The sequence below is a fragment of the Lissotriton helveticus genome (genome assembly GCF_964261635.1).
Source record: "Lissotriton helveticus chromosome 1_1 unlocalized genomic scaffold, aLisHel1.1 SUPER_1_unloc_17, whole genome shotgun sequence".
NCBI lineage: Eukaryota > Metazoa > Chordata > Amphibia > Caudata > Salamandridae > Lissotriton > Lissotriton helveticus.
This window is the reverse complement of record NW_027611656.1, coordinates 3,853,300-3,871,445: the sequence shown is the minus strand read 5'-3', so window position 1 is coordinate 3,871,445 and position 18,146 is coordinate 3,853,300. Positions and strand designations below refer to the sequence as shown.

The 18,146-nt window shown below is 51.7% G+C and overlaps 1 protein-coding gene across 2 annotated transcripts in view; it reads right to left on the bottom strand.

Moving 5' to 3' along the window:
* Positions 1 to 18,146, bottom strand: part of LOC144805649 (uncharacterized) — a 749,755-nt gene that overhangs the window by 327,030 nt on the left and 404,579 nt on the right. The gene's annotated exons all lie outside the window — the stretch shown is intronic.

Below are 18,146 nucleotides of genomic sequence, written 5' to 3'. Positions count from 1 at the left end.
GCATCTTGTGCAAACTCGCTTGCCCCAATCTTGACTACATTGTATAATGCAGCAAGAGCAGCGGTGGTCTCCCACCAACCATGGGCGAGTTCCTGTTTGTTCCACTCCACAAAAAGTGTAGAGTGACAAGGTAACATCCTAAAGACTGCTCTCCATATTAAATGTAGATAATAAACTGCTTAGATAAAATGTTGGTGGGGGGCGTGGCTTGGGCGCCGACTGTGATGGCGGCGTGAGCCCGGAGCTCCTTCCAGGATCCCACAATTATCCTGTAAATCCCGGCACCGGCGCTGGCTCGACAGCCGGAAAGTTCGCCCCCCGCACCCGACACCGAGAGGCGAACATTGCGGGAGAAGCGGAGGTCCGGCGGCGACGGGGGAAGCCTGCGCGGAGCTCCTGCGGGGTCGCGATCCAGCGCCTAAGATGGCGGCGGCGGCCCCGAGGCTGTGGTGACGGAGGTCGGCGAAGCTGCCTGACAGGGGTGCGGGAGAGGCAGCGGACGGCGGACACCCAGCGGACGGCACCTGCCGGCACAAGAGGGGCCGGCGACACCCGCGCTGGGGGAAGCGCTAGCCGGATCGATGACGGGAGGGCTGGTGGCCCCTCCCCCACTGCTGTGCAGGCCCACGAAGCGGGCGGCCCTTGGAGATCGGGGCCGCGGCTGGCGATTGCAGAGGGGAGGAGAGGTGGTCGTCCCGGAGGCTGCCGGGTGCCAGCGCGAGGCAGTGGACCCCTGAGTTGTGGTGGAGCAGCGGCCTGGAGGGCGACCCCGGGGCCCGGGCTGTACCCGACCTTCGGCTGGACCTACGGGGTTGCTGGAGAGGCTGCGCACACGTGGTGGGGCGGCTCTCCTTAGCGATCGCCTACACGCACAGAGAGGACATCGGGGGCCGTTGTATCGGGCCGCTGGGGGCTCTCCTGGGACCTGACCCGGAGGGCTGTGTTGAGGGGTCCACGGAAGTGGCGAGCTCGAGGGCCCGCTCCTTTTCTCCGCTTTTGGGTCTCCAGTGTGGGCCGACAACGGGATACCGACTGGTGGAGGGCCATCCTCTACCGCGGGGGCGCAGTGGGATGCGGCCCCGTGCTACTGTATAGCTGGGACCAGCAGGAGGCGCGGGGCTCTGCTGCTCCTGGGGACACACGTGGACACTGCTCCTTCTTTCTCATCGGTGGTGCTTCCTTGCGCAGGACGTTTCTTGGTGGAGTGCAGCGCGCCTGCTCCAGACACAGGAGCGGTGCTACCATAGGGCGTGAACACGGCCTGCGGATTGGGGGCTGCAGCGGTACGGTTCGACCCCCAGTGCTGTGTCGAACGTTTGGGGGCTCTCTCCGATGGCGGACGTGGATGGCAATATGGCGGCTGGAAGGGGCCAGAACGCGACGGCTGGGCCGGACGGGGTTGGCGCCCGACAAGAATGCCCGGATACCACGGCACAGGAACGCAGGTTGAATGCTCGCCTGGATGGCATATTGGAGGCGATTACTGCGACCAAGGAGTCCCTGCACCAGGACATAGGGCAGGTGGCTACGGGGCTGGGACTCCTGAGGGCGGATCACGCCAAGCTGTCTGATAGGGTGAAGGACAATGAATCGCTTCTTCAGGAGCTTAAACCTGCGGTGGTCACGGCGGAACATAAACTTTCTGATATCCTGGCCCGACTGGCGACGCTGGAGAAGAGAGCGGAGGACTCCGAAGGTCGCAACCGCCGGAACAACGTTAGGGTGGTGGGCCTGCCGGAAAAAATTGAAGGGGACGATGCTGTGCGGTACATGGAGGACTGGTTCCGATCCACGGTTGCTCCTGAAGGCTTGTCCCCGTTCTTTTCCGTTGAGAGGGCGCATAGGGTCCCATCTCGTCCTCCCATGCAGGGCCGTCCCCCCCGGCCAATGGTAGCCAGGCTTCTCCATTTCAGGGACAGGGACCTGTTGATACAGAGGGCGAGATCGGCGGGACCCTTTCAAGTGGACAATAGCTGAGTGACTATTTTCCCGGATTACACCCAGGAAGTTCAGCGGAATAGAGCGACCTTCCTTGCGGTCAAGAAAGAACTTAGAGAGGAGGGTATTCAATATTCGCTGCTCTTTCCGGCCCGGCTGAGAGTGATACTGGATGAACAGACTCATTTTTTCCACTCCCCTGATGAGGCCTGGTCGTGGCTAGAAAGGTATAGGATGGGCACTGACCGCCAGCACAAGGATGGGAAGGAGAAGAAGAGGCCGACGCAGATCCGTAAGTCTCAGAGGATCCGCAAACGCGACAGGCTTAAGCAGGCGTTGCAGGAGGAAGCGCTGGCTGCGGAACGGAGAGGAGCGTTGGCTGCCACGGCAAAGATCACGGGCTCGCTGCTCAGGGAGTTGGAGGAGGACTCGGAATCGGAAAGCGGGGGCCGCAAGTCGGGAGGAGAACTCTCCGAGGCGGACAGCTCTGTGGGACCATCGGCCACGCCGCAAACGGCGGATGGGCTGTTTAATGTGTAACTGTTGGGATGCGCTGGAGACTCTGCAGTGGTGAACATTTATCCAGTTGGCCAGCGTTTAGCAGGTACTCTGTTGCAATTTACACATGGGATCTTGGACATGGGGTGTGGGTTGACCTGCCGCGGGTTGGTGCCGAGTTACCCCCCAGTTGCCCTTACGGCTCCTGTGGCGGCTGCCACAGGTTAGTGAACTGTGTGTATTGTTGTGGGTTTGGATGGAGGCTGAAGCACCGTTGTTAGGTCCTGTCCTGGGGAGTGGGGTTGGGGTAGTTTTTTGGGGTGTTGGGGGGGGTGGGTGTGGCTGCAATGATGTGATGGGTTGGTTGATGCGGGCGGAGGGGAGGAGTGACTGCAGCGATGGGGTCGTTACCTGATTTGAAGTGCTTAACATGGAATGTTCGGGGTCTCAGAACAATGTCTAAGCGATACAAAGTGCATGCTTATTTAGTGAGGCGGGGTGTTCAAATTGCCATGCTACAGGAAACTCACTTAACCAAACTTGAATGTGATGCATTGCAGACAAGGTGGCGGGGCCAAGTGTTTGGAACCTCTTATTCGGCGTTTGCGAGGGGGGTGCTGATATGGGTCAGGGCGGGGGTCCCATTCCAGGTCACGGATCGGGTGGTGGACCCCGGAGGTCGATATGTAGCAGTGAAAGGGAGGCTGCATGGTTCTGAGGTGGTGTTATGTAGTGTTTATGCTCCTAATGTTGACCAGGCCCGTTATTTTGATGTCCTGTCGGGCTCCTTGGCCCATTATCTGACGTGTCCCATTATCCTGGGAAGGGACTTTAACTCTATCACAGATATAGTGTGGGATAGGTCCCACCCGCCGCTAGCGGAATCCCCGGTGCGGAAGTTATCGGAACGTAGAAGGGAATGGCAGGACAGGTGGGGATTGCTGGATGTGTGGAGGAGGCAGCATCCTACTGATAGGGATTATTCCTTTCATTCGGCACTGCACGATCTACATGTCAGAATTGATTCTATATTGTGTGACACCCATATGGCGGCCATGGTGACCCATACTGAGTATCTTGCTAGGACCGTCTCGGACCATAACCCTCTGCTGGTGGCGGTCAGATGGCAGAGGGTAAGAACTGAGATCCCTACCTGGAGGTTACGGCCGGACACTTTGGAGGACCAGGTGTTTGGGGAAACGATTGGACAGGGCTTAACGCTGTATTTTGAGGAGAATGAGGGCTCGACTGCAACGAGATCGCTGGAGTGGGATGCAATGAAGGTGGTGGTGCGGGGTGTGTGCATGGGCAGCTTCTCGAATGTACGGTCGTCCGTTCTGGCGGATTTGGGAAAAGCGGAATGTGTGTTGAGAGACATGGAGAGGATTAGGCCGGAAAGACCGGATTTGCAGGAACGACTGTTGGAAGCGAAGGAAGTGGTGGCAAGGGAAACGGAAAGGTTGAGATGTTATGATTATAAGCTATACCTCATAAAGGTCCATGCGGAGCGGGACAAGGTGGGCACGTTGTTGGCAAAGATTGCTGACCCAGTACCGAGGAGTGGCCCGATTCTGTGCATCAAAACCGAAACGTGGGAGGTGGTCCATTCACCGGAGGCCGTTTTACAGCGTTTTCAGCGGTATTACACGGGCCTTTATGATACTAGGTTGGCGGCGGGTCCCTCGGATATCAGTGATTATTTACACGAGGTACAGCTCCCGGTGCTAGACGAGGGGCCGGCAAAGGATCTGGGGGGTCCGATCACCCTACTAGAAATCCGTGGGGCTATTAAACAGATGGCCAGGAACAAGACACCGGGGGTCGATGGGCTGCCTGTTGAGTTTTATGCCAAATACGCTGATGTACTGGCGCCCAGATTGTTGGCAGTGTACTCGGAGGCGATGACACTGGGGCGCCTTCCCGTTTCCATGAGAGAGGCGCTGGTAATCCCGCTTCTGAAACCGGGTAAGGATGCACTGGAGGTGACGTCTTACAGGCCACTGTCCATGCTGACGGTAGACTACAAAATCTTGAGTCGTATACTGGCGACCCGACTGCTCCCGCATATGACCATGTTGGTGCACAGTGACCAGGCGGGGTTTATCCCTACCAGGAACACAGCCATCAACACGCGCAGGCTGATCGATGTACTGCAGGATGCTTTGGGCTCGGACGGCGCGTCGGCTGTTCTGTCGGTGGATATTGAGAAAGCCTTTGACAGCCTTGAGTGGTGTTACCTGGATGCGGTGCTGGAGAGGTTCGGACTAGGTGATGAGGGGTTTGTGAGCTGGACGAAGATACTATATTCGTCGGCCACGGCCAGGGTGCGAGTGGGGCCGCTTATATCATCAGCTTATCCGGTGCATAAGGGAACTAGACAGGGCTGCTCGCTCTCTCCCCTTCTGTTCGCCCTTGCGATGGAACCGCTGGCGGCGCGGGCCAGGACGGGGGACTCCTTTCTTGGAATCTGCTGTGGTGGTAATACTCACCACATTTCATTATATGCCGACGACCTGTTGTTATACTTGGAGGACACGGAGTTGGCCTTGCGTGGAGCCATGAGACTGCTCTCTTCCTTTGGGGAATTCTCGGGGCTCAAAGTGAATTGGGGTAAGACCTGTGTTTTCCCGCTGAGAGCAGAGGCTCAGCGCCCTGCTCTTGCGGCGAACGTGGTATGGGAGGACAGGTGCTTCACATACCTGGGAGTCCGGATCTACCATGATACCGGGAGCCTCCTGGAGGGGAATGTGGGGCGGTGTATCAGAGGATTGCGCGGCTGCATGTCCTTCTGGGCTACTCTACCTTTGTCGGTGCAGGGACGGGTAGCACTGTTGAAAATGGTGGCGCTCCCTAGACTGTTGTACTATTTTAGGACCTTGCCTATCTGGATCCCGCAGCGGGTTTTTCAGGAGCTGCGATCAATGATTATTGGGTTCTTGTGGGGACAGGGTAGGCGTAGGGTGGCGTTGCACACCATGACTCGGCCCAAACTTGAAGGAGGGCTGGCGGTGCCGGATTTTGAATTATATTATCTGGCAGCCCAGCTCCAGATTCTGACGCAGAATGTGGCTAGGGAGTTTAGGGGTCCTGACCGGGTCCGGGGGACGGGTATCCAGAGGCACGTCCTCTCCTATATTGTTATGCAGCAGCGGTTGGCATTGCGGGGGCTTACCTTGGAGGAAAACACCCTCCGTCTCTGTTGGAACAGGAGCCTGAGGCGGGCGCGAGCGGTGCGGCCGTATGCCCCGGAGATTCCCATTGGGATGTTGACGGCTTTACCGCATGGGGGCGATTGGTCTCCGATAGCGGTGTGGGAAGAGCTGGGGCTACAGATGGTGGGAGATCTGTTTGTGGAGGGGGTGTTGGTCCCGTTTGCGGTGCTCCAGGAGCAGTTTGGTCTCCCGGATGGGGATTTTCTCATACACGCTGCGGTGACTACGGCAATACGGAAGCACTGGAAGGGGGGACTGACGGAACCGAGCATGACCATGGCCTGCCAGTATGTGGTGATGGCCGCGGGTACAATCAAGGCGGTGACCTGTCTCCAATCACGGATGTTGAACGAAGGGCTGGAACCACTAACGGCGTTGAAAGCTACGTGGGAGGACAGTGTGGGCAAGCCTATTCCGGATCCTGAGTGGGGCCACATTCTGGCTCGGACGTGGAAAGGTAGTAGGAATGCCAGGTTCCAACAAATACACTTCTTCCTTTTGCATAGGGCATATCTGACCCCGGGGAAACTCCACCGGCACTTTAAGGTGCGGGACGCGGCATGCCCGAGATGCCTGGCCGGTGGGGTTGAACTGGACCACATGATGTGGGGTTGCCCGAAGTTGGGTACGTATTGGACTGAGGTGGGCACCCTTCTGAATGAAGTTACGGATAGGGAGGTGGACTTCGACATGGCGGCTTGCCTCCTGCTGTGGTTTCCCCACACGGCCAAAACGAAAGTCACGAGCAAGTTCATTGATTTGGGACTAATGCTAGCGCAGAGGGAGATCACCTGGGGTTGGAAAACCAAAGAAGGCCCGGCTGTGGGACGCTGGACGAATGAGTTGATGAAGTGGTCAAGGTGCGAGAGTGTGGTGAGAATGCGACAGGCCACGAAACTGGGGAAAGAGAAGGGCTTGGAGGCGGCTAGGGCTTGGGAAACGATTGTGCAAGCTTTGAGTGACCACTTAACGGTCGATACGGAGGAAAGACTCTCGGAGGCTGAGTTCCAGGGAACTGATAGCACGAACGTTTGATCAGTATTGACGACGCACTGTTATATACAACGCACATCATCGCCACCCACACTAGCAGCAGTTAGAGGGGGGGAGGGATAGAGGAGTGCGTAGACTGTCCTGTTAGAGCATTGCAGCAGATGGTGCAGAGTATCCACCGTGCGGGTTGGCATGTTGCAATAGGAGCGGGTTAGGCTCTGTAGATCTACTGCGCTGGGATGGAGTTAGAGTGGTGGGCACGACCCCTCTAGGGAGCAATTGGGAAGGGGGGAGTTGTTGTTGAGGGTACAGAAAATGCGGAACCAGGATTGTGTTGTTGACCTACCGTCCCTATGTGCCAGGCGGGGAGACCTCTCTTGCACACTGACTTAACGCCGCCCTGCCTCCGGGATGTGGGCTGATGGGCTGTGTACTACTGTTTTTCAAAGTGGTCTCTTGTGTGGGAACGGGCTGATGGTTGACAATCTCGATGTTTCATCTGTAATTCTGCAATAAAAACATACTTTCCCAGTATGATCCCTAACATTCGCCTAATGCTCCAAACCCCATTAGTGGACTATCCTAAAGCACTAGTGATCAACACTGACACAGAGACAGCATGTGACTATCGGCGCTGAGACTTTCTTGATGCTACTCTGGCCAGCATGGGACTGCGGAATAGCTTCCTCACCTGGACACGTCTGCTATATTCTTGCTATATTTTCCCCTGATGTCTCCGGTCTGAAATGGGGTGTGATATCAGCACCCTGTAGGGTAGAGGCTGATGCCACACAGGGTTGCCCGCTGTCGCCAGTGCCATTTGCCTTGGCTGTTGAGCCCCTGGTCCTGATGCTCTGCACCACCCATCATTATCAAGGAATAGTGATTGACGACCACCCCATCTATATCTCCCTATACGGGGGATGATCTATAAGTGTACCAGTGTGGGGAACACGCAAATGTGGATCACGCATTTAGCTCTTTGGATGATTTTAGCCAGACGTCGAGAGTCCGGGTGAATTGGGATAAGTCAAATGCATTCCTGATACACGCTCCGAAAACAGACGCTCTTCTGTGAGAAAGGAGCCAGTTTCACAGGTGTAGAAAGCCCAGCGGATTCTTACATTTGTAACACTATTCAAACCCTCACATAAGAAATTCATACCAGAACACAACATGACCAATGTCTGTACACTGCTCTATTACATCATAAAACAATAAACAGTAAAGGCATCCTATCTGCATAGGCTACCCATCTTCACCCTTTTTTCACACCACACACACACACAAACACACACAGAACCACAGAGAAACTACCACACACAAAACAGGACAAGAAATCAACCCAGAGAACCAGACGAAAGCAATACCCAAAGTAAATTTGAAAAACGAACCAGACGCCACTCAACCTGTAAGAGGAGCGTATCTTTTAGGCACTTTGATAACACAAGAACTCCTTCCTAACCAATAACTCTGCACTATTCCTTGCAACATACACTTGTTTGTCACTTACATTTTTTTCTCTTTCATTATCACATTTTCCATTTCTAGCAACTCCTGCCATATTTCACCATTGCCCATTCGAAACACGAACAGCGTTGCCTCTAACCTTGATGACTCTCACACGATCTCAAAATTTCGAAGATGCCGTTCTTAACAAAATGGGGTCTTCCTGACACGTGCCAAATCACCCATTTCGAATTTGACCTCCTGTACATAGTTTTCCTTACACCTCACGTCCCTCTGACACCGAGCAGCACTGTTTGTCACTCAATTTCATGGCATCATCACTTGCTGTAGACATTCATCACAGCCTTGACCCTTCACCTCCATCTTCAAAAAGGACACAACAAGGACACCTCTTTTCTCCCTCTCTTGAGTTTAAAGGGTGCTTTACTAGAGATCAAATGAGGGACACAACAAGGACACCTCTTTTCTCCCTCTCATGAGTATAAAAGGTGCTTTACTAGAGATCGAAAGAGGGACACAACAAGGACACCACTTTTCTCCCCATCATGAGTGTAAAAGGTGCTTTACCAGAGATCGAATGAGGGACCCAACGAGGACCCAACTGTTTTCTCCCTGTCATGAGTTTAAAAGTTGATTTACCAGAGATCGAATGAGGGACACAACGAGGACACTTCTTTTCTGGCTCTCATGAGTTTAAAAGGTGCTTTACCAAAGATCAAATGAGGGACCCAACGAGGACACCTCTTTTCTCCCTCTCATGAGTGTAAAAGGTGCTTTACCAGAGATCGAGTGAGGTGTACAGCTATATTCCCACCCTAAATATCTGGTAGTTACTTCACAGTCAACTCTGGATGTCACCGCGCTCCGGATACATTCCACTAGAAACCGGTTGAATCCCTCCACTTTTAGTTGGCCCGAGGGTGGTACAATGGCGTGCATAAATGTTTCACTCTACACTTGCCTAAAATCTCTGTCATGGTGGAAGAAGTAAATTGAACTCCATTGTCAGTGAGCAGCTCCTCGGGAGTCCCTTCTTTAGCAAACACTTCACAACCAAAAGGAATCACAGAGTTTGCGTTGGGTTCGGCTATACCACGTACTTCCACCCGCCTGGAAAGATGATCCATCATGACAATAAAGTGTCTTATATTGGAAGGTAATACATGAAAAGGGTCGGGAAAAAAAAACAACCACAACTCTCTGCCACACCTTACCAGGACATGAAACAGGCACAGCAGTGCACACAGAGGTCACCAAATGTTTATCACTCAAACAGCATGGTGCACAATTTCTCACTGATCCTTCTACCTCCACATCCACTCCAGGGCACCAGAAATCATTTCTTATCCTACGCTTAGTGGCACTCATACCCAGATGGCATACATGAGCTGTCTCCTAAATCTTTTGTTGGGAACATCCTTGTGGAATTAACTTATCACCTCTTACCAACAATCCTCCTTCCAAAGATAACTCATCCGCCACCTTGCAATAAGATTGCAAAGAAGTCTCCAAAGTTTTTTTCCTCAGCCCCCCAAATTTCCCAAAATTCATGACCTTGGTCAATACAGTATCCTCCCTCAACCGATCACACAATTCCATTAAATTGGAACAAATGACTAAATCTTCAACTTATGCAATGATACATGCCTCAATTTCTTCCTGTAAATCTACTGAACACAAATCTAATGGTAACCAAGACAGAAAGTCCACTCTAATGTTCTTTCATCCTGCAATTTGAATAACTCCAATCATTTGATAGATAATCTGGCTGAGGATCTTAATTTGGATCCTAGACAAAATAGCAACGAGTGGTCTGTGATTGGTCCTCAAGCTAAATTTTCTTCCCAAGAGATATGGCTGACACTTGCCGACACCCCAAACGCATTCCAACATATCACTTTCTATTACAGAATATTGTGCTTCCAAATCTTTCATGCTTCTGGAAGCAAACCCTTCCGTCCCATCCATTACTTGTAGCAAAAAAACTCAATGCCATATTGTAGGAAACTGGCCATATATATATACTACACAAAAATGAGGTCTAGTGTGTATAGAGACCAAGTGAACCCAGAGGAAGGCAGAGGTTAAAGTTAGATAGAACCTTACTCACTAAAGTGGTAGCTTAGTCGAGCAGTAAGGCAGTATCAGAGGACAGTGTTAAGCATTTGATGTACACACTCAGTCAGCAAATGACAAATAAACATGGCACGGGTATGCATTAAATACTTTTCAGTAATAAGTTACTGGATATAGAACAGTTTGAAAATGCAATAGAAATTGTACTTTGTTTGATTTACAGGGTATGCAGGGTATACAGAAGGATGCAACGGTTAGCAAATACAGTACATTGAAATGAATATGCTTTTTCAGTAAATTACAGGTAAGTTACTTTCTACGTTACTTTTCTTACTCAAAGCTGGATACCTAGATTCAGCACTTGGACATTTCCTGGAAACAGGTCCGTAAATACGTTTTGGTTATTCACATGATTTTTAAAGAATATTTTTAGGTTTCAAAACTCCACACTTAGAAACTTTTTGGATCCTATGGAGAGAAAACAGGTTAACGTTCTATAGGTAAGTAATCGACTGTGGGAGTTAAGGTTCTGGGGTTAGACTCAGGGGTCCCCCATGTTCAGTGTTGCACTGTTGTTACACCCTCTGCACTGGGGAGGCGGGGTGCAGAGTGTTGAGGCACACTGTTATCCAAAGGGGGACAGGGAGTCTCCGGTTGGTGGCTGCTGGCAAGCAGGTCACTGGGTTGTGAGACCAAAGCTCCTAGGGTTAAGGTCAGGGCAAATGGGGAAACAAAGTAGCACAAAAGGTGCTCCCTCAGCGGCAATGGGGCGGCTGGGTGCAGAGTGCTGTTCCAACGTTGGGTTCCCTGTTGTTTTCTATGGAGAACTTCAGGCAGGGGGACGAAGGACTTCTGGGTGCGACCACCACTGGGAGAGGTAAGTTGGGAAGTTAAGGATTGGTTAGGCACCGTTGGTTTGGGCACACAAGGCCGCGGGACGTCGGGTGCAGGGGTGACTTCTGGGGTCGGATCTTCTTACCAGCTCCTGGTCATGGTTAGGGGGCCTTCTGGATTTAGGCTGCATTTGTCGGCTGGAGGCTTGAGGCAGGTCAGGGGTGGCCGGATCACGGGTCAGGATCGCCGGGGTGACCTCCTTGTGGTGTTTTTCCACTTGAGTTCAAGCCTGGTTCTGCGGGTGCAGAGTGGGCTGTATTCGCGGTCCCTGACTGCTGCCAGGGGTTGCTGCTTGAACAAGTCCGGTGTTCACGGAAGATTCAGTCTTTGAAGTGTAGGCAGGCAGGTCCTCCATGGTTTTTGAGGTTGCTGGCTGCAGGACACACCGGCATTTCGCAGGAGCAAGTTCGAGGGGAGACAGGCCTGTAGGACTGGGGCAAGTTAGTGGGCGCTGTCCTCTTGTTAGCTCTGCACGGCTCTTGGGTCCTTCATCTTATTTTCTTTTCTTGTCATTTCTGGATCTGAGGAAACGAGGTTAAGGGTGCCCCCTTAATACTAGATTTAGGGATGTTACAGGTAGATAAAGGGCCTGGACCATTGGGTCCATTCCCTGGGGTGGGTACACCCCCTATTCTGCCACTCCCCAGTGGGAGGGCGGCTGGAGACTGTCCCTGGTTGGCTGGGTCCCCCATCCTCAAGATGATGGGGACTCGAGGCTGTGCTTCAACTCCTTCCACCACCTGAGGAGTGGAGTTGGCAACACCCCTCTTCCTCACTTGTTTTTCCTGCCAAAAGTAGGGGTTAGAACCCCCAGGGATCAGTTGCTGAAAGCAGCAAATTGTCTGGAGAGGCTCACAAAGGTGGTATGCCTTTGAATCATCTCCTTCGCGAACCCTGCCCATCCTGGGGGAGGAGGCTTGGCACTTCGTCCCAGGGAATGTATGACTAAATAACTACTTCCTAAACCATGACTTTCTGATCCACGAAAGCTGACCAACGAGCTATTCTAAAGCACTACTGTTTTTTACAACGACTTCCTAAACAACGAAAAAAAACACTTTGTGACTGGCCATTAGATGGCACTATTCTAATAACAATACTTCTTCGAAATGTTTTTACATTGCTCTTTACCCATTTTATTTTTAATTTATTCAGCTTATATTTTTAATTTATTCTTATATTTTCTAAAACCTGATGAACTACAAATGATTGTATATTGTTAAAATTGATATTATACTTAAAAATTAAAATGTATAGAAAAATAAAACATTAACAATATCGAGTTAGCATATTTTTCATAATACTTTCACATCATTTCATTATTAAAAATATTTTTTTTTACAAAATGTTGAATCTGATTTAATTATTCTACAAAAGTTTAAATTAAATAATAATTTAATCACTTTAATGTAAAATGTAAGTCACCTACCTGACAACATGGATGGGGAGGAGGAGAGACTCGTGGTGTTTGCATGCTGGCATTATTTAAGCTGGCTGCTTCCCAACTTTCCTCTGAGCCCGTCAGCCTGATACTTCCATTCAAGTGTCATGTTGGGGGTGGGGAGATGCATAGCCTAATTCAAGAAGAATAGCCACTATCTCTTCAAAATCTGAAGCATTGATTATCACTCACCATAGTGAGACCTGAACTAACAACAAAGCGTACCAGCTGGGCACACAGCACGTACCCAGGAACCGATTTAACTTTTTTCTTAATATTTTGAGGAGGGGTCTCACTGTGATGTAGCCCCTGAGAAACAATTGTGACCAATAGGAAATGGCTCATTGTTGTGCACATTGGATGACTCTATCACTTCTCAATGCTGATTGGATGTAGTCCCAGCAAAGATTATTGGGGGAACATGCAGCTGTTTTCTTTAACATTGTGCTCATTGCCTGGCATTTTGGCTCTTCAGTCGTGATTGGCAGCCATCCAGTTTGCCTCTCTTCCGTTTTCAAGTTTAAGGGGTGGGGCGGCAATGAGTGACGTGAGCAGGCGAGAGATGCCAAGCAGAGTTTTACATTGCAGTCCGGGAAAAGTTGTGGTTTAGGACTTCATGGTTTAGAACTTCGTTGTTCAGGATTTGTCGTGGTTCGGACTTCGTTGTTCAGGTAAGTCATACTTTATACTTTGTTGTTAAGGATGTTTCCCCGTCCCAGGATGTGCATTGTTTCAGGCCCCCTAGAGCAGCAAGCACTCGACCCAGGGGTCCAGAAACATGTCTGGTGTTGGCAGCCTAAGCAGCCACTCAGTCAGATCACTAGGAGTTGTTCGAGTTTCAGGGGGCATCTCTAGGATACCCTCTTTGGTGCATTTTACATTAAATCCCACACTGGCATCAGTGTGGGTTTTATGTGCTGAGAGGTTTGGTAACAAACCTCTCAGTCTTTAGTGTAGCCATTATGGTGTTGTGGATTTCGTGATGACAAACTCCCAGCACCATATACTCTTAATGGCAGGACTGCACTTACAGTGCCCAGGAATGGCCCTGGGTACTGTAGGGGCACAGGGCTCATGCACTTGTACCCTCACCACTGGCATAGGGCACCCAGCTAGAGGGGTGACTGATGTATGCCAGGGCAGTGGTTTGTGGGCATGGCACACAGGGATGTGTGCCATATCGACTCTTCACTTTGTTCTGCACCAAGACACGCAGCCTGCAAGGGCAGTGTATGGGTGTCAGGGTATAGGTCCTCTAAGGGTGGCACAATAAGTGCTGCAGCCCTTAGGGGTCTTTTCTGGTCACAGTGCCCTTGGTACCTGTGGTACCATTTATTAGGGCTGACATGTGGCCAGAGATGCCAATTGGGGTTAGGCTTCAAAACAGTTTTAGGGAAGAAACATAGGCCCTGGGTACCTGATTAGCAGGAGCCCAGGGCACACTCAGTCAAAGAACATCAGCAATTCATCAAAAAGTGGGGGCATACCATGCAAGAAAGAGGGCATTTTCTCACACAACCCCCAAACGAAAGAAGATTAGACTCACCTTTCCCTAGAGAGTCTTCATTGTGTAAGTGGAAGAACCTGGAAAGTCCATCTACATTGGCATTGGCAGTCCCAGGTCTGTGTTCCACTTCAAAGTCCATTCCCAGTAGGAAGATGGACCACCTCAACATTTTAGAATTTCTCCTTTCATTTGCATTAGCCATCTGAGAGGTCTGTGATCAGTTTGAACTAGGAAGTGAGTACCAAACAAGAATGGTCTCCACTTCTTCAGGGACCAAACCACAGCAAATGCCTCCCTCTCAAAGGCACTCCAACGCTGCTCCCTGGGGAGACGCCTTCTACTTATAAAAGCAACAGGTTGGTCTTGGCCTTCATCATTGGTCTGGGATAGGACCGCTCCTGTCCCTGGCTCAGAGGCATCAGTCTGCACTATGAACTGCTTGGCATAATCTGGAGCATTCAGAATTGGTGCTGAGCACATTGCTTCTTTCAGGGTATCAAAAGCCTTTTGGCAACTAACTGTCCAGTTTACCTTTATGGGCATTTTCTTGGAGGTGAGTTCTGTGAGGGGAGTCACAACGGACCCATATCCCTTCACAACCCTCCTGCAGTACCCAGTCAAGCCAAGGAATGCCCTGCCTTGGGCCTGGGTTGTTGGAGATGCCCAGTCAAGGATTACCTGGCTCATGGGCTGTAAGGGTTGTACCTGGCCTCCACCAACAAGGTGGCCCAACTACACCACAGTGCCCTGCCCTAGCTGGCATTCGGATGCCTTGATGGTTAGGCCTGCAGTTTGCAGGGCTTTTAAAACCTTCCCAAGCTGAATCAGGTGATCCTGCCAGGTGGAACTAAAGACAGCAATATCATCAATATAAGCTGCACTAAAGAACTCCAACCCAGTCATGACTTGATTCACCAACCTCTGGAAGGTGACAAGGGCATTTTTTAAACCAAAGGGCATAACAGATTTCTCATAGTGCTAATAGTGCTCCAACAGTGTAGCAGAAAAGCAGTGAGGTACGCACACATTACTAATTGATCAGAACAATTCTCAGTAGTGTTAAAAGATTTTTCAAAGTGTATTAAACAGCAGTTCAGAATGCACAATCCATTGTGCACATATTTCTCATACAGCAGCGTTGTGTGTACAGATTCCAGAGTACTGTAAACATCACTGAAGTGTACACTGATTTCTCCTTGAGTAGTAAAAGGCTGTGCAGCGTCCCATTATTTCTCAAGGTGCTGCAAACAGTAGTGCAGTGCGCACATATTTCTCATAGTGCAGTAAACAGCAGCATGCAATGCTTTATCATAGTCAATTACAAGTAATGAAGTGTGTACACAGAGCATAGTAAAAAGCAGTGCAGTGTGCACAGATTCGTCAGTGCGACAAAAAGCAGTGCAGCCCATATATTGCCGTCATACAGAAAAAACAGTGTGGTGTGAACAGATTACTCAGTGTAGTAAATGCAGTAGTGTGCACAGATCCCTCATATTGTAGTATGATGCAGTGCAGCATGCACAGATTTCTTATAGTGCAGTAAGATGCAGTGCAGTGTGCACAGATCCTTCATATTGTAGTATGATGCAGTGCACCGTGCACAGATTTCTTATAGTGCAGTAAGATGCAGTGCAGTGTGCATAGATCCCTCATATTGTAGTATGATGCAGTGCAGCATGCACAGATTTCTTATAGGGCAGTAAGATGCAGTGCAGTGTGCACAGATCCCTCATATTGTAGTATGATGCAGTGCAGCATGCACAGATTTCTTATAGTGCTGTAAGATGCAGTGCAGCGTGCACAGATTTCTTAAAGTCTAGTAGGATGCAGAACAGTGTGCACAGATCCCTCATATTGTAGTATGATGCAGTGCAGCGTGCACAGATTTCTTATAGTGCAGTACGATGTAGTGTAGTGTGCACAGATCCCTCATATTGTAGTAAGATGCAGTACAGTGTGCACAGATCCCTCATATTGTAGTATGATGCAGTGCAGCATGCAGATTTCTTATAGTGCAGTAAGATGCAGTGCAGTGTGCACAGATCCCTCATATTGTAGTATGATGCAGTGCAGCATGCACAGATTTCTTATAGTGCAGTAAGATGCAGTGCAGCATGCACAGATTTCTTAAAGTCTAGTAGGATCGAGAACAGTGTGCGCAGATTCCTCATATTGTAGCATGATGCAGTGCAGCGTGCACATATTTCTTAAAGAGTAGTAAGATGCAGAACAGTGTGCACGGATTCCTCACATTGCAGTATGAAGCAGTGCAGCGCGCACACATTTCTTAACGTGTAGTAAGATGCAGTACAGTGTACACAGATCCCTCATATTGCAGTATGATGCACCGCAGCGTGCTCATATTTCGTAAAGTGTAGTAAAAGCAGGGTGGACAGATTCCTCCATGCAGTAAAAAGCAGCGCAGCATGCACAGGTGTGTCCCAGTGCAGTAGGATGCGGTGTAGAATGCATGGATAGTGCAGTACAGATCAGTGCAGTGGCACTGACTCCTCAAAGTGCAATAGTATGTAGAGCAGCATGCACAGATTCCTCACACTGCAGTAAGATGGAGAGTAGTGTGCACAGTTTCCTCACAGTGCAGTAAGATGCAGTACTGTGCACAGATTCCTCATAGTGCAGTAAAATGCAGTGCAACAGTGCAAGGATCCCCTCTTTAACACAAATGATGCCCACAAACACCCCCAGGGCCGGAAGGAAAGCCCCCCAGGGCCCCCAGATAGAAGAGACCAGCTCAACCCCAGGGGCCCCGGATAGAAAAGCCCAGCTCAGCCCCAGGGGCCCCTGGAGAGAAGAGTCCAGCTCAGCCCCAGGGGACCCCGGATAGAAGAGCCCAGCCCAGCCCCCGGGGCCCCGGATAGAAGAGCCCAGCTCAGCCCAGGGGCCCCAGATAGAAGAGCCCAGCTCAGCCCCAGGGGGCCCGGGTAGAAGAGCCTAGCTCAGCCCCAGGGGCCCCCAGAGAGAAGAGCCCAGCTCAGCCCCGGGGCCCATAGATAGACTAGCCCAACTCAGCCCCAGGGGCCCCCGGATAGAAGAGACCAGCTCAGCCCCAGAGGCCCCCGGATAGAAGAGCCCAGCTCAGCCCCAGGGCCCCCAGATAGAAGAGCCCAGCTCAGCCCCAGTGCCCTCGGATAAAAGAGCCCAGCTCAGCCCCAGGGGCCCCTGGATAGAAGAGCCCAGCTCAGCCCCCCCAGGTTCCCCTGATAGAAGAGCCCAGCTCAGCACCCCCAGATAGAAGAGCCCAGCTCAGCCCCAGGGCCCCGGGTAGAAGAGCCCAGCTCAGCCCCAGGGGCCCCCAGATAGAAGTGCCCAGCACAGCCACAGGGCCCCCCGGATAGAAGAGTCCAGATCAGCCCCAGAGGCCCCCGGATAGAAGAGCCCAGCTCAGCTCCCAGGGGCCCCAGATAGAAGAGCCCAGCTCAGCCCTAGGGGCCCTCAGATAGAAGAGCCCAGCTCAGCCCAGGGGGCCCCGGATAGAAGAGCCCAGCTCAGCTCCAGGGCCCCCCGGATAGAAGAGCCCAGCTCAGCCCCAGGGCCCCCCAGATAGAAGAGCCCTGCACAGCCACAGGGCCCCCCGGATAGAAGAGTCCAGCTCAGCCCCAGAGGCCCCCGGATAGAAGAGCCCAGCTCAGCTCCCAGGGGCTCCCGGATAAAAGAGCCCAGCTCAGCCCCAGGGCCCCCAGACAGAAGAGCCCAGCTCAGCCCCAGGGCCCTGGATAGAAAAGCCCTGCTCAGCCCCCCCAGGGGCCCCCAGATAGAAGAGCCCAGCTCAGCCCCAGAGGCCCCCGGATAGAAGAGCCCAGCTCAGCCCCAGAGGACCCCGGATAGAAGAGCCCAGCTCAGCCCCAGAGGCCCCCGGATAGAGGAGCCCAGCTCAGCCCAAGGGGCCCCAGATAGAAGAGCCCAGCTCAGCCCCAGGGCCCCCAGATAGAGGAGCCCAGCTCAGCCCAAGGGGCCCCGGATAGAAGAGCCCAGCTCAGCCCGGCTCCTGCAGAGATTCCCCCCAGGATTATTCAGTCTATTTCTTCAAACACAGCAGAAGGTGCTGACAATCTCCTACCTGAGCAGAGACCTGTGCAGACATGTCCAGGCTCTCTCC